Source organism: Crinia signifera, chromosome 8, assembly GCF_055691185.1.
Source record: "Crinia signifera chromosome 8, ASM5569118v1, whole genome shotgun sequence".
NCBI classification, from domain to species: Eukaryota; Metazoa; Chordata; class Amphibia; order Anura; family Myobatrachidae; genus Crinia; species Crinia signifera.
In genome coordinates, this window is record NC_139224.1 from 111,841,356 (window position 1) to 111,854,567 (window position 13,212).

The 13,212-nt window shown below is 47.5% G+C and overlaps 1 pseudogene across 1 annotated transcript in view; it reads right to left on the reverse strand.

Moving 5' to 3' along the window:
• LOC146026378 (dimethylaniline monooxygenase [N-oxide-forming] 2-like) overlaps positions 1–13,212 on the reverse strand; it is a 65,918-nt pseudogene that overhangs the window by 20,286 nt on the left and 32,420 nt on the right. The window contains exons 6-7 of the transcript XR_014454438.1: positions 12,976–13,118; positions 833–1,032 (exon numbers count right to left, since the gene is read on the reverse strand). The product of XR_014454438.1 is annotated as a dimethylaniline monooxygenase [N-oxide-forming] 2-like (transcript). The remainder of the gene's footprint in view (positions 1–832; positions 1,033–12,975; positions 13,119–13,212) is intronic.

The window sequence follows — 13,212 nt, forward strand, 5'->3', positions numbered from 1 at the left end:
ATGACCTTCTGCAGTAGCTTGCTGGGGTCCTGTAATTATTTTTATTGTCTGATGGGGTCCTAGAGCAAAATAGTTTGAGGACCCCTGGACTAAACCAATTAAAATCTTATGCCAAAATTGTTCCAGAATATTGCCTGATCTCTAATCTGTGCCTAGTAAATGTAATTTCTTTCATATTTACTAGTCTTAATTGAACTAAGGCTTAGGGGGATATTCAATTGGTGGTCACGACTGTCGGCCGGCTCAACACAGATTTGGCAGGTGGGATTCAATGTCCCATCTGCCGAGTGCTGTGAAAGGGGGCGTGGCCATGAGAAGCAGATGGGAGCTCGTCAATTCCTGGCTGTTCTCATCAGAACGTGCCCGACTGCTTGTGAAGTCGGACCCTTTCTGCCGAGATCCCTGTTCAATGCTGTCGGGGAAGACAGCATTGAATAGGGCCCCACCACTATTTCCCCTGTTGGGAATAGCGGCGGGAGATTGAAGATCCCCCATATTCTGTATATTTCTTAATAATTACTTGTATTCAATGTGCATTTAAATCTTTTATGAAAAATTGTGATTTATTAATCTAATAAAATATTAATACATAATATCATCATCATCAGTATTATTATTTTTATTATTATTATTATTATTATTATTATTATTAAAAAATCTGTTGGTTTAAAAAAAATCTGTGTAAATTGATAAAGTATATTTCCACTTCCTTTTTTTAGTATGGTTTGGTTATTTCTATTATTTATGGTTTAGTTCTTTATAATATTAGTGTAATAGTACCTGAGTACATAATAAATCGGTATCTCACATTGGTTCTTTCAGTGGTTCTTACCGGTTTCCAGGCTGTAATCCATAATTTGCATGATCAAACCAATTGTTCATTAGCTTCTCATTCAATATGGATAAGAGACTATTTGGTAAAGCATTAGTGATCCAGAAATAGCAGCGTGTTGAAAGGACCATATCTATCGGGAATCCATGCTGGGAAATACGACTTACTACCCAGGAACCTTGTCTGGTACTTAGATATACCTGGAATATAGCAAGAAGAATTCTTACAATGAAACTGGGCCAGCACAGACGGTGTAATGGTTAGCAGTACTACCTCACAGCGTTCATGAGTTCAATTACTACCGTGGCACTAACTGTGCTTTCGTAGGTTTCCTCTGGGTACTCTGGTTTCCTCCCACAATCCAAAAATATACTGGTAGGTTAATTATTTGCCAACAAATATTACATATGGTAGGGAATATAGATTGAAAGCTCCACTGGGGCAGGGACTGATGCGCTGCAGCATATGTGTGCGCTATAGAAGAAACCGTTAATAAATAATAAATAACTGGAGTCAGCAGCATATGATATCTATTCTTGGTTAAGGCTTTTTCTAATGCTGGTACTAAAAACTATTTAGAAAACCTTTAACTTCTATGTGATATGTTTTTAGGGTACTTATGTACTAACTGGGCTGCCGATTTTGAAATCGGGTCCATCGCATCGCATCCGACCATATCGCATGCGATGCGATGACCCGATTTTTCCATAGGATTCAATGTTAAAATGGACTGAGTCCATTTTAACATGGAATTCAATGGGAAAAAGGGGTCCTTTTCATACCCCTACTATCCAAGTGGGCATGGAGTTGGATATAAACCTGTGGCGAGCGTAGCGAGCCACCGAGCCCGAAGCGTGGCGAGCGAACGGTATTCTGTGTCCCCTCACGGGGCTCGCTACGCTCGCCACGCTTCGGGCTCGCCACAGGTTTATATCCAACTCCATGCCCACTTGGATAGTAGGGGTATGAAAAGGACCCCTTTTCCCATTAAATTCCATGTTAAAATGGACTCAGTCCATTTTAACATTGAATCCTATGGAAAAATCGGGTCATCGCATCGCATGCGATATGGTCGTATGCGATGTGATGCGATGCGATATCGCATTGCATCGCATCTGATTGTATGCCTTAAGTTAAGGCATACAATCAAAAAATCGGCAGCCCAGATAATACATAAGTACCGTTTTTAGCTATCTAGTAGTTTGACTATCAGTTAAGAAAATAATGCAAAAAAAAATATTGCATCATTACTTTAAGGATAATGTTATTTAGGGTACTGAAAAGTATAAAAAAAACTGGCTGGGTGGCCTGGACACTGAAGGGACAAGACGTGCTTCCCTAGGGCTCCTGCTTGCCCACGCTGCCAGGGCCATATAACAAGCCCACTTTCCGTTCCTTCTCCCAGGATCCCTGACCACAGTGCCCCTGTGCTGCTTGGGACTAGGAGGGCTCGAGCTGCGGAGCCGAGGAGTGCTTTTAAGCTCTCCGGCGGGTTGCGGCCCTGCCTTCCTCCCTAAGCCGGGGGCTGTAGTAACTGGCTTCCCCGGCCGCGGCTGTCGCCCGTGCGTCTGGCTCCGGGGGAGGAGCTGCCTGCCTCCCGACAGCCAGACACTCACCAGCAGGCCTCCCGCTCCAGCGGAGACCCGCTCGCCTCCTCCTCTCCGGTGCCTGGGGGCCGCGATCGCAGGCGGCTTGAGGCTGACGGGGACCCGGCGCCATCTCCCGGCGGCCATCTTGGAGGGCCCTGCCGCAGCTGGTGGAGCGCTCCTGACACCTGGGCTCCACACTGCAGCGCTGCTCCTGCCTGGGGGACCTCCAGCAGATCCTGCACCCTAGAGGGGCTGCCTCCCCTGGGATCTGGTGAACTACTGTGTGCAGTGGGGACGGACTGGCTCCTGTGACTGGCGGCCATCTTGGTACTCCCTGGCCAGGTAATCGCTCTAAACCTCCTTGCATAATACACAAACTTTGTGCTTTGCCTGCTGCCCCCCTCTGAGCCCACCCCTTGCTTCCTCCACAACCCTGGGACACTGTGGGTGTTTTGCTCTCCCTGCATCTACTGTCCCCCCCTCTCCCTTGGTGTGCGGGTCTGGGACCTGGCCGGCACAGAGCTTAGCTGGGTGGCCCCGCTGTCCTTGGGACCCCCTCTATATCGCAGTGGCCCAGTGAACCCACGGGCGGTGATTCATCCCTACAGCCTGCGTGGAGGATTCCCGGCCACAAGGGGCCCCATCCGGTCGTTACCCCCGCAGCACCCCACCAGCTGAGCTATAGGGGCACACAGGGAAAAACTACAGTAAGCTTACTCCTACCCCTGCTTGTATACCCAACATCAGGCTAACCCCTGCACAAGCATACTAGCCTCGGCTGCTCAATTCGGACACCTTCCCCACGCCTAACAGATACAGCCGCCGTCACCCTTCACAAACTTTTCATTGTAATTACCTGCGGTTGCAGCCTGGCTGCTCCTGGGAAGATGTTATCCCACAATGTGACACCCTGAGGATACACTATTGGCCTGGAGCCTTGTCAATATTACCCAGCATAACGTAATAATCAACACTCTGCTCTACTACTACTACTATCCCGACTCTCCCTCAACTGTTATATTCTGACATCACATACCTCCCCCATCTCGATCCCCACCATGCCTAAAGGCCAACGTAAACAGGGGAACTCAGACTCCTCTCAGAGCATCAGAAGATTTGCATTCTCAGCAGACAAATCACAAAAAAGATCTACTGCATCAAACCATGAGCAATCGGACTCAGATGAGTCAGACAACTCCCCCCTCACTAGAGGGGACCTCCGCTCCCTACTACGTGAGGTGCAGGAGACCAGACGATCTGTCCAAGCAGTCCAAGCTGAGGTACGCGAAGCAGTTAATGCCCTCAAAACAGATCTCAATGATCTTGGAGAAAGGACAGGGCACCTGGAGACTACGATAGATGATGTCGTTTCGGCCCAATCTGATCTTACCGCGGACCTTCAAAACTTGAAACAAGAAATGCAATCCATACAGGAACGCCAGGAAGAGCAGGAGAACAGAGCGCGGCGTAATAACCTCCGTATTAGAGGCATCCCCGAAGAAATAGAATCCTCTAAACTAGATGACTACCTCAAAAAACTATTCACACACCTATCCCCCTCTACCCCAGAAGACCACCTACTCCTAGACAGAGCCCACAGAGCTCTTCGACCTCGCTCACAGGACTCCTCCCAACCCAGGGACGTCATATTACGCTGTCACTACTTTCAGGCTAAAGAAGATATCCTTAGGGAATCCCGAAAACTGCCAAATGTGACGTTCCAGGGCCACTCTCTCCAACTCTATCAAGATATTGCTCCTGCCACCCTGCTCAAACGCAAAGAATTCCAGCCCATAACCACACTTCTAAGAGGAAAAAATATCCGGTACAGATGGGGCTTCCCATTCCGCATTCTAATATGGCATCAAAATAAATTTCTCCCCGCCAAGACCCTGGAAGAAGCCCAGCGCCTCCTGTCATCTATGGGTCTGTCTACGCCCTCCCCAACTGATGGTACCGTCCCCAATAGTCAGTCTTCCAGCGCATCTGCACCAGCACGTACCCCTAGAAAATCCCTGAACCGTGATTGGTCGCAAGTCCCCTCCACGGGGATATCTGCCTCTCCTGGACCTCCACCCTGAACTTTCGACCCACGGCTGAGTGTTTCAATCTCACACTGTCAGAAGGACCTAACACAATGTTGAGCAGACATAAAAGCCTATTTGGTATGTTGCCTGTCTTGTTACACTGCCCCAGCATTAGAGTTTATCGTCTACAGTGCCTTTCTGTTAAACACTGGAACGCTGGTCAGTAGTTATGTTCAGTTATTTTTTGCCTACTATATATACATTGCTTAGTTGTAGCTAAATTATTGCTTCATCACCAATTAGTTAAATTTTATTACTTATTATTGGCTCCGGGCCAGAATTAGATTTTCTGGCCTAACAGTTCACCATGCCCCTGGGCTGCCCAGGCCTTGCCCCCCTAGATGGGCTATCTGCCCAGGACCGGTCTCAGTCACGTAGTGACTACCCCTCAGTTTCCCCTGACCGGCAAAACAGACCAGTAGCTTCTCTTCCTGGTCTTCCACTTCCCTTAGTCCTCATCTTACCCCTGGATGTTTATTTTTGGTTCTTCCCCTTCTCCCCTCTCCCCAGTTTTAGGGTCATTTATACTATGTTGTGTTGTATTGGCTTCTACGTGCACACTGTTTATCTCTCCCCCCTAACCCACTGCTGCAGCGAGATATTCCAGAGGAGGATCCGTGGCGGTCAACCACAACTTCAGCCATGACCTTTAAAATATACTCTCAAAACGTCAAAGGTTTGAACAGCCCCTCCAAACGCACTAAACTCTACATGTCACTTAAACGCTCTAAGAGCGATCTTGTATTTCTACAAGAAACTCATTTCAAGAAATCCCTACACCCAGAACTAAAATCTAAACTATACCCCCTCACCTTCCATGCATGCGATTCTTCCCAGAAGAAACGTGGGGTCTCAATCCTACTAGCCTCCCACCTCACATTTGTTCAGGACAACCTATATGCAGACAAAGAGGGTCGCTGGCTTATTTTGGTAGGGAAGATTAACCAGACCTTGTGCACACTAGTTAATGTCTATGCCCCTAATCAAAATCAAGCACGATTTTTTAAAAAAGTCGATGCCCTACTTTCTAAATACGCCCAAGGGGCCATAGTTATGGCGGGTGACTTTAACGAGGTATTAGATATTAGTCTAGATCGCTCCTCTGCCCCTGACAAGCCCATACCAAGATCTCTATCCCCTGGCTCTAGGTCCTTACTTTTTCTCCTTAAACGACATCTACTTTTTGACTCCTTTAGACTCATTGACCCCTCAGCAAGGGATTATACATACTATTCTTCAATGCATAAAACCTACTCAAGGATAGATATGATCCTACTAAGCAAAGATCTCTCGCTTAAAATCACCTCAGCTGATATACATCCTATGATATGGTCGGATCATAATCCCATTACTGCTGAACTAGCTTCGATTGCTACATGCCCTCCCCCAACTGCCTGGAGAATAAATGATTCGCTTCTACACAACCCTCTATACACAGACCAAATCAGGACCTACCTACTAGACTACTTCCAACTTAATGAATCCCCTGATATATCACCACAGACTTTATGGGAGGCTCACAAAGCAGTTCTACGAGGACACCTCATTAGTTTGGCCTCTAGACACAGGAAACTTACTGAATCCCACCTGACCTCACTAACGTCTAAACTACATTCCCTTGAATTACAACACAAATTATCCCCATCCCCATCCCTTTTGGAATTATTAAACAAGGCCAAATTAGATCTCTCTACATTCCTTTCAGAACGCACAGCCAAATCACTTCAGAAATTAAATCAGATCTTCTATGAAAAAGGAGACAAAGCCGACAAGCTCCTTGCCTCTAGACTCAGAACTAAAAGCTCACGTAATAATATCTTAGCCATTAAAAATAGGGCAGGAGAAATATCTTACTGCCCCAATACTATAAATAAGGAATTTCAATCATTCTATTCTAACCTCTACAATCTGCACATGAACACAGCGGATATTAGACACACTGATGAAGCGATTGACACATTTCTCCAGAAAGCCAACCTCCCATGCCTCTCTGAACAAGCGTCCCTCCAATTAAACAAAGACATTTCCGAAGACGAGATCGCTAACGTCTTGAAGTCCCTGAAACCGTCAAAGGCTCCAGGCCCCGATGGTTTCTCAGCTTCCTACTATAAGAAATTTGCCCACATCTTACTGCCCCGCCTTAAGACTTTATTTAACGCTGTACTACATGGCTCCCAGTTCCCCAAATCTATGCTAGAGGCTAAAATAATTATCATACACAAAGAAGGTAAGGACCCCCAAGACTGTGCAAGCTATAGACCTATTTCACTGCTAAATGTAGATATTAAGATCTACGCCAAAATCTTAGCCACTCGCTGAATGGTGTTCTCCCTGATCTGGTCCACTATGATCAAGTTGGTTTCATACCAGGAAGACAGGCCAGGGATAACACTAGGCGCACAATAGATCTTATTCAGATTCTAAATCAAAGACAGTCCCCCGCTCTCGTCCTAGCCCTTGACGCTGAGAAAGCGTTCGATCGCATCTCATGGCCTTTCTTATTTAAAACCCTGCAAACTTTCGGCATAACAGCAGAATTTTTGTCAGCAATATCAGCCCTATATTCCTCCCCAACAGCGAGAGTTTTGACTAATGGTACCCTCTCTGACCCATTTCCGCTAACTAACGGCACGAGGCAAGGATGCCCATTATCCCCTCTCGTGTTTGCCCTGGTGATTGAGCCCCTCGCGGCCATGATCCGAAGGTCAGTCGACATACGTGGGGTAGAGGTTGGGTCCCATGACTTTAAAATCTCGCTTTTTGCGGACGATGTCTTATTGACACTCACACATCCCGAATCTTCCCTACATGCACTGTATGATATTATAAATGACTATGGCCACCTCTCTGGCTATAAGATCAACTTTTCTAAATCTGAAGCTTTGTCTCTACATATCCCCAGTGATTTAAAGTCATCTCTTGCTTCTACATTCCACTTTAAATGGCAACCCCGTAAAATTAAGTATTTGGGCATATATATTACCACACGCTATGAACATCTCTATGCAGAAAATTACCCCCGTCTCCTAAATAAACTCAATCAGGACCTTAAACTCTGGAGAACCTATATTATCTCATGGCTGGGTAGGATTGTGACCACAAAAATGACAATCCTGCCACAGCTTCTATACCTTTTCCAGACACTCCCTATACGAGTCCCAGAGAAGGTATTACGGGAAATTCAAGCATCCTTATCCAGATTTATATGGAATGATAAACCCCCAAGGCTAGCCTTCAACACACTCAAACTATCCAGATCGTCGGGGGGTCGAGGATTACCTGACATCAAGTCCTACTATTTAGCATGCCACCTAAGCCAAATAGCTGCTTCATTTGCGCCTTTGGGATCTCTTGCATGGATAGACTTAGAATCTTCGGCACTGGGAATCCGCTCCCTCGCCTCAGTGTGGGGATTGGCAAAAACAGCTAGACAGTCCATCCGTAACCTGCTTCCCTCCCTTAGATTCTCCCTCACTCTCTGGAACCACGCCTCCCCTAAGTATGGCCTCTCTTCCCCCCCTTCCCCTATCACTCCCCTATGGGATAATCCAGACTTCCCACCGGGTTGTTCTCCCAATCAATTCAAATCATGGTCTAGAGTGGGCATCAAATTAGTATCAGATCTCTATGTTAAGGATTCACTAGCCTCCCTGGATGACCTTAAATCTAAATTCCCTTCACTGGCACCCCTCTTTTATGAGTACTTTCAGATCCGCCATTTCATCAATTCACTTTACCATAACAGACCATATGAGACCCCTACCCCTTTCGAGAGAGAGTGTATAGAGAACCCGACGAGAAGGGGGACGATATCCCGAATATACTCTATTCTGATAGAAACTACAGCTCCTGAGCGCACCCGCCACGAGCTGGAGTGGGAGAGGGATCTCGGCCCCCCCCGGACAACGGGTGTTGGGACGAGGTAAGAGAGGCTATCGCCAAGAGCTCAATCTCCACACGCATTCAAGAAACCTCCTATAAGCTGTATTATAGGTGGTATTACACCCCTGATAAATTGTCTAAAATCTTTCCCTCGGCCACCCCGGTATGCTGGAGGGGCTGCGGGAGGAGAGGAACAATAATCCACATTTGGTGGTCTTGCCCTGTCATAGTCACCTTCTGGTCCCAGGTTCTGGACCTGTTGAGGTCTCTCTCTGGTATAGTGGTTGCCCTGGACCCATGGTCCTTTTTGCTAGCCCGTCCCTTCCCGAATCTAGACCCTCACATGAACAAACTCTTCTCTCACGTGCTAGCTGCTGCAAGATCCCTTATAGCAAAAAAATGGAAAGCACCCTCTCCCCCCTCTCTACAGGCACTAAACAACTATATCGGATATATAGCAAATATGGAAAAGATTAGCTATTATCTCCACGACTGCCCCCAAAAATTCAACTTAATCTGGAGTCCATGGCTACTAGCAAACATCCCCACCTCCAACTGCGTGCCATAACCAGCACAGGAGCCGTCGACGCCCTTTTGACGTTCCGCCCTAGGATCCTCCCTAGTTCCCCTAGTCTCTGCTGCTGGACGCCCTCCCATCTGCATGCCCCCTCACACAAAGCCCCCATCTATTCTCGCATATAGTATATCTCCGTGAACACTGTACATCGTGGCTTCCGAACTTCCCAGAACCTACGAAGCCACCCCACACCTGTTAACTGTTTCCATCCAAGACCTGACCCTCCCCCCCCACCCTTTTTCTTTTCTTTCCCTCCCCCCAACCCTTACTATACTAAACAGTACCTTTGTTGTATTGTTGTATTGAAATGTAAGAGCTATCTGCGTATAGCTATGCAAATTCCTATGTGCATATTGTTAACCTGGCTCTATTTGTCTAAATAAAGAGTTTAAAAAAAAAAAAAAAAACTGGCTGCTAAATACAAGTCAAGCCTCCCTTATCCTTAAATTCCAAAAAACGAAATATCTCGAAAACCATGGCTTTTCAGAATATTTCAAGGTTTTTTTTTTGGGGGGGGGGGGGTTTACCCTGCCCCTTTTTTCATATTTACCTTATGCCCCGATGTCCACGGCGACTTTCATGATCCTCTTCTGGGTCCAAGGGGTGCATTGCGCGAGTGCCACTGAAGAGGACCAGAGATGCTGCTGAAGAGGATCCTGAAGGCCGCTGTGGATGCCGGTGGACCAGGTAAGTGTGAAAAAAATATATTCTGAAATCCACAAAAATCCCTTATATAAAATGCTCATTAATAATAGTGGAAATGTGTGTTATAGGTGCAGTCCGAGACAATGACATGCCCCAGTCACAGTACTAATATGACCCCAAACACCAACCAAGTGCACTCTGGAAACAGTCTGTCACCCACTGCTTCCACAGTCACCTACCACCCCCAATTAACCCCTTTCTCCCTGTCACCTTGGCCTCTTTATGTCATCCACTGTCAGTGTCACCCTCTACCTCCCTGTCGCCTTCTACCTCTCTCTGTCACCTGTGCCTGTTTCTGTCTCCCATTGCCTTTGTCACCCACTGCCTCCATGTTACCCCCTAACTCCCTGTCACCTTCTGCCTGTCTCCGCCACCCCAATGCCTTTGTCACCCATTGCCTCCCCAGTCACCCACTTTCTCCATGTCACTCCTGCCTTTCCCTGTCACTCACTGTGTTTTACCAGACACCCACTTTATTCCTGTACACCATCTGCCTCTCCCTGTCACCCACAACTTTTGTCACTCACTGCCTGGCCAGTTACCCACTATCTCCCTGTCACACTCTGCCTCTCCCTTTCACCCCTGCCTCACTTCACCAACCACTGCCTCCCCAGTCAACCATTTCCATTCCATCACCCTCAGCATCTACCTGCCACTCATTTCCTCTACCATCAACCACTGCCTCCCTCTCACCCACTCCTCTCCATGTTCCAATAAATAATTTTACCAACAGCCTGTCCCTGTGACCCTCTACGTCACCTGCTGCCTCACCTTTACATTACCCACTTCACCCCCTTGAATGTCATTCATTCTCTGGTATCATGCGCTGCCTCCCCCTGTAAAACCATTTTCTAGCATTATGGACTGCCCCTCGAATGACACCCTTTGGCTTTATCTCCCACTATCTGTCCCCATAATCCTTTGCCTCACCATATGTGTCACTTCTTCCTATCACCTTCTTTCTCCTGTTACCTCTGCATCTCTCTCTCGAGCCATCACTCTATGCTTTTCACTGTCATCTACTGCCTCTACCCATCAGCTTCTCCCAGTCACCCCTACTGCCTTAACCTATCATCCTATCCTGTCACCTACAGCCTCACCATCTCCTACTATATCTCTCAATCGCCTCTCTCTCCTGTCACCCTCTACATGTCCCACACTGCATATTCCCATCATCCTCTCTGCCACCCACTGCCTCCCCCTGTCATCCATACCCTGGCATCACTCACTGCCCCTCCCCCCTTCATCAATTCTCTGCATCAATCACTGCTTCTCCTCCCATTGGGGCAGATGTATCATAGCAGTGCTTATCGCGCCGCTATGATACTTCCTGCTTCGCCTCAATAGCGTGGCGAAGCAGGAAGGGACATCGACAAGATGTATTAACATCTTGTCTGCCGAAGCGGGGGAGCGCTAACTCCCCCCTTCAGCGATGTCACTTTCTGGAGATAGCGCATCAGTTAATACTGATGCGCTATCTCCTGTCCCCCGGCCGGCCGCACTGGGCATGCGCGGGATCTCGCTGTTCACGCGAGATCCCCAGCGCAGCCCACAGCTGACAGCAGGGACAGCGCTGTCCCTGCTGTTTAGATAGGGCTTCGCCAGCCTGATGCTGGCGAAGCCAAAGCCAGCTTCGTGCGGAACGGTCAGCGATGCTGACCGTTCATACATTCGGCCTGCTATCATTTTGATAGCAGCGCCGATATGGACAGGGGCGCATAGCGCCCCTGTCCATTACCGCACGCTGGCTGCTTCATACATGGGGGAGAAGCGGTATCAGCGCACATAACGTGCGCTAATACCCCTTCTCCCCCATATCGACGTATCATACATCTGCCCCACTATCTCATCCCATCATCCACTGTTTTGTATTGCTAATTTGTACTGCCTGATGATGACGAAATAATAAAGTCTTGAAATGTTGCAAATGATTATACTGTATGTATGGTGTAATTATTGCTATTGAACAAGTCTGATGATTGCCGCGTCTCGCCACTTTATGCTACTACTTACTACAGGCACCACGGCATTTCATTGGATGGATGAGAGAGAATGGCGGCTATTCAACAGCAGTGGTAAAAAATGCTGTGTGTATGCACAGATCGCCTATTCACGGGAGATGGAGGGACTGTGGGCATGGCCAGCAGCCCAAAGAGAGCTGAGCATGCCCCTATAGTGACCAAAATGGGTGTGTGACTCGTGGTCACAGCATTCCCTTGAGGCCACGCCCCTTTGAAGAGGGTTTTGTCTATTTGCTAAAAAAGCAGTCCTGCGATCAGGTCTGAATCAAGCCCTATAACATTGGCTGTATCCACAGGTGATCTGTGGTTAGTGCTCCAAGAAGTTTGGAACAACTTCCCTGCTGAGTTCCTTGAAAACCTGTGAGCACATCGAAGAACTGATTCTGTTTTGAAGGCAAAAGGTTGTCACACCAAATATACATTTACTTTGCATTTTTATAAAATTATTAACACTTCTATTTTTTAAAGCAGTTTTATACCCCTTTCACACCAGCCTAAATTCCCGGGTTGGGCCCGGGAACAGCCCGCGACTAGTGTTGGTGTGAAAGGTTCCCGGGCCAAAATCCTGGGAAATATTGCCGGTCAAAGGTGTGGGCAGTCAGGCCGGGGATCCGCACAGGAGGCGGGCGCAGATGACATGACAGGTGGCAGATAAAGATGACGTAGCTCTGCAGTGCCCTCATTGCAGCCGGAGAGCTGCGTCATCTGTTCCAGCCTTCTGATCTGTCACCTACGCTCACCACCTGTGTGGATCCCCGACCTGCACTGAGGGCTGACCACCCGGGGTGAGTACTGTCCACTGCCTCCTGCCCGCCACCTCCCCGCCTCCTTCCCACACCAGAAAATGCAGGGACTTTTCTGGTGTGAAAGGGGCCAACCTGGGAATGCCCCGGCATGATCCCTGGGCCGTATTCCCAGGTTGGTCCCTGCATTTTCTGGTGTGAAAGGGGCCAACCTGGGAATGCCCCGGCATGATCCCTGGACTGTATTCCCAGGTTGGTCCCTGCATTTTCTGGTGTGAAAGGGGTATTACCGTGCAGAATTTTTTTCACACCGGCATAAAAGTTTTGCACAGTATTGTATTATTTTATATTTCTGAGCTCTCTTTCAATATACTGCACTGTAGAACTAAATGCCATTTGAAACATTCATGTTAGTGCCACTGCAGTCCATTAGTACGCCCCCTCCCCCACACAGACACCTATCTTCCATTGAGAATTAATTTATTGTTCATTCATAGTAGCATAAGGGCCATTTACTATAGTGAATGTAGTGATTTTACCTGTTTTGCTGTGTGACTGATTTCCGCAGCTATGTCTCCTGCTGAATTTCCTATTCCTACCACAAGAATGGTCTTGCCATAGTAGTCTTTAGATTTTTTGTAAAAACGGCTGTGGGTGTACTGACCTTTAAATTCATGTATTCCTGTCAAAAGTGAAAGGAAGAGATCTAGTTTGCAAGATAAAACATTAGTCTAATTTTTCTAAGGGAATTCTCAGCCCATAGCATGTACAATTAC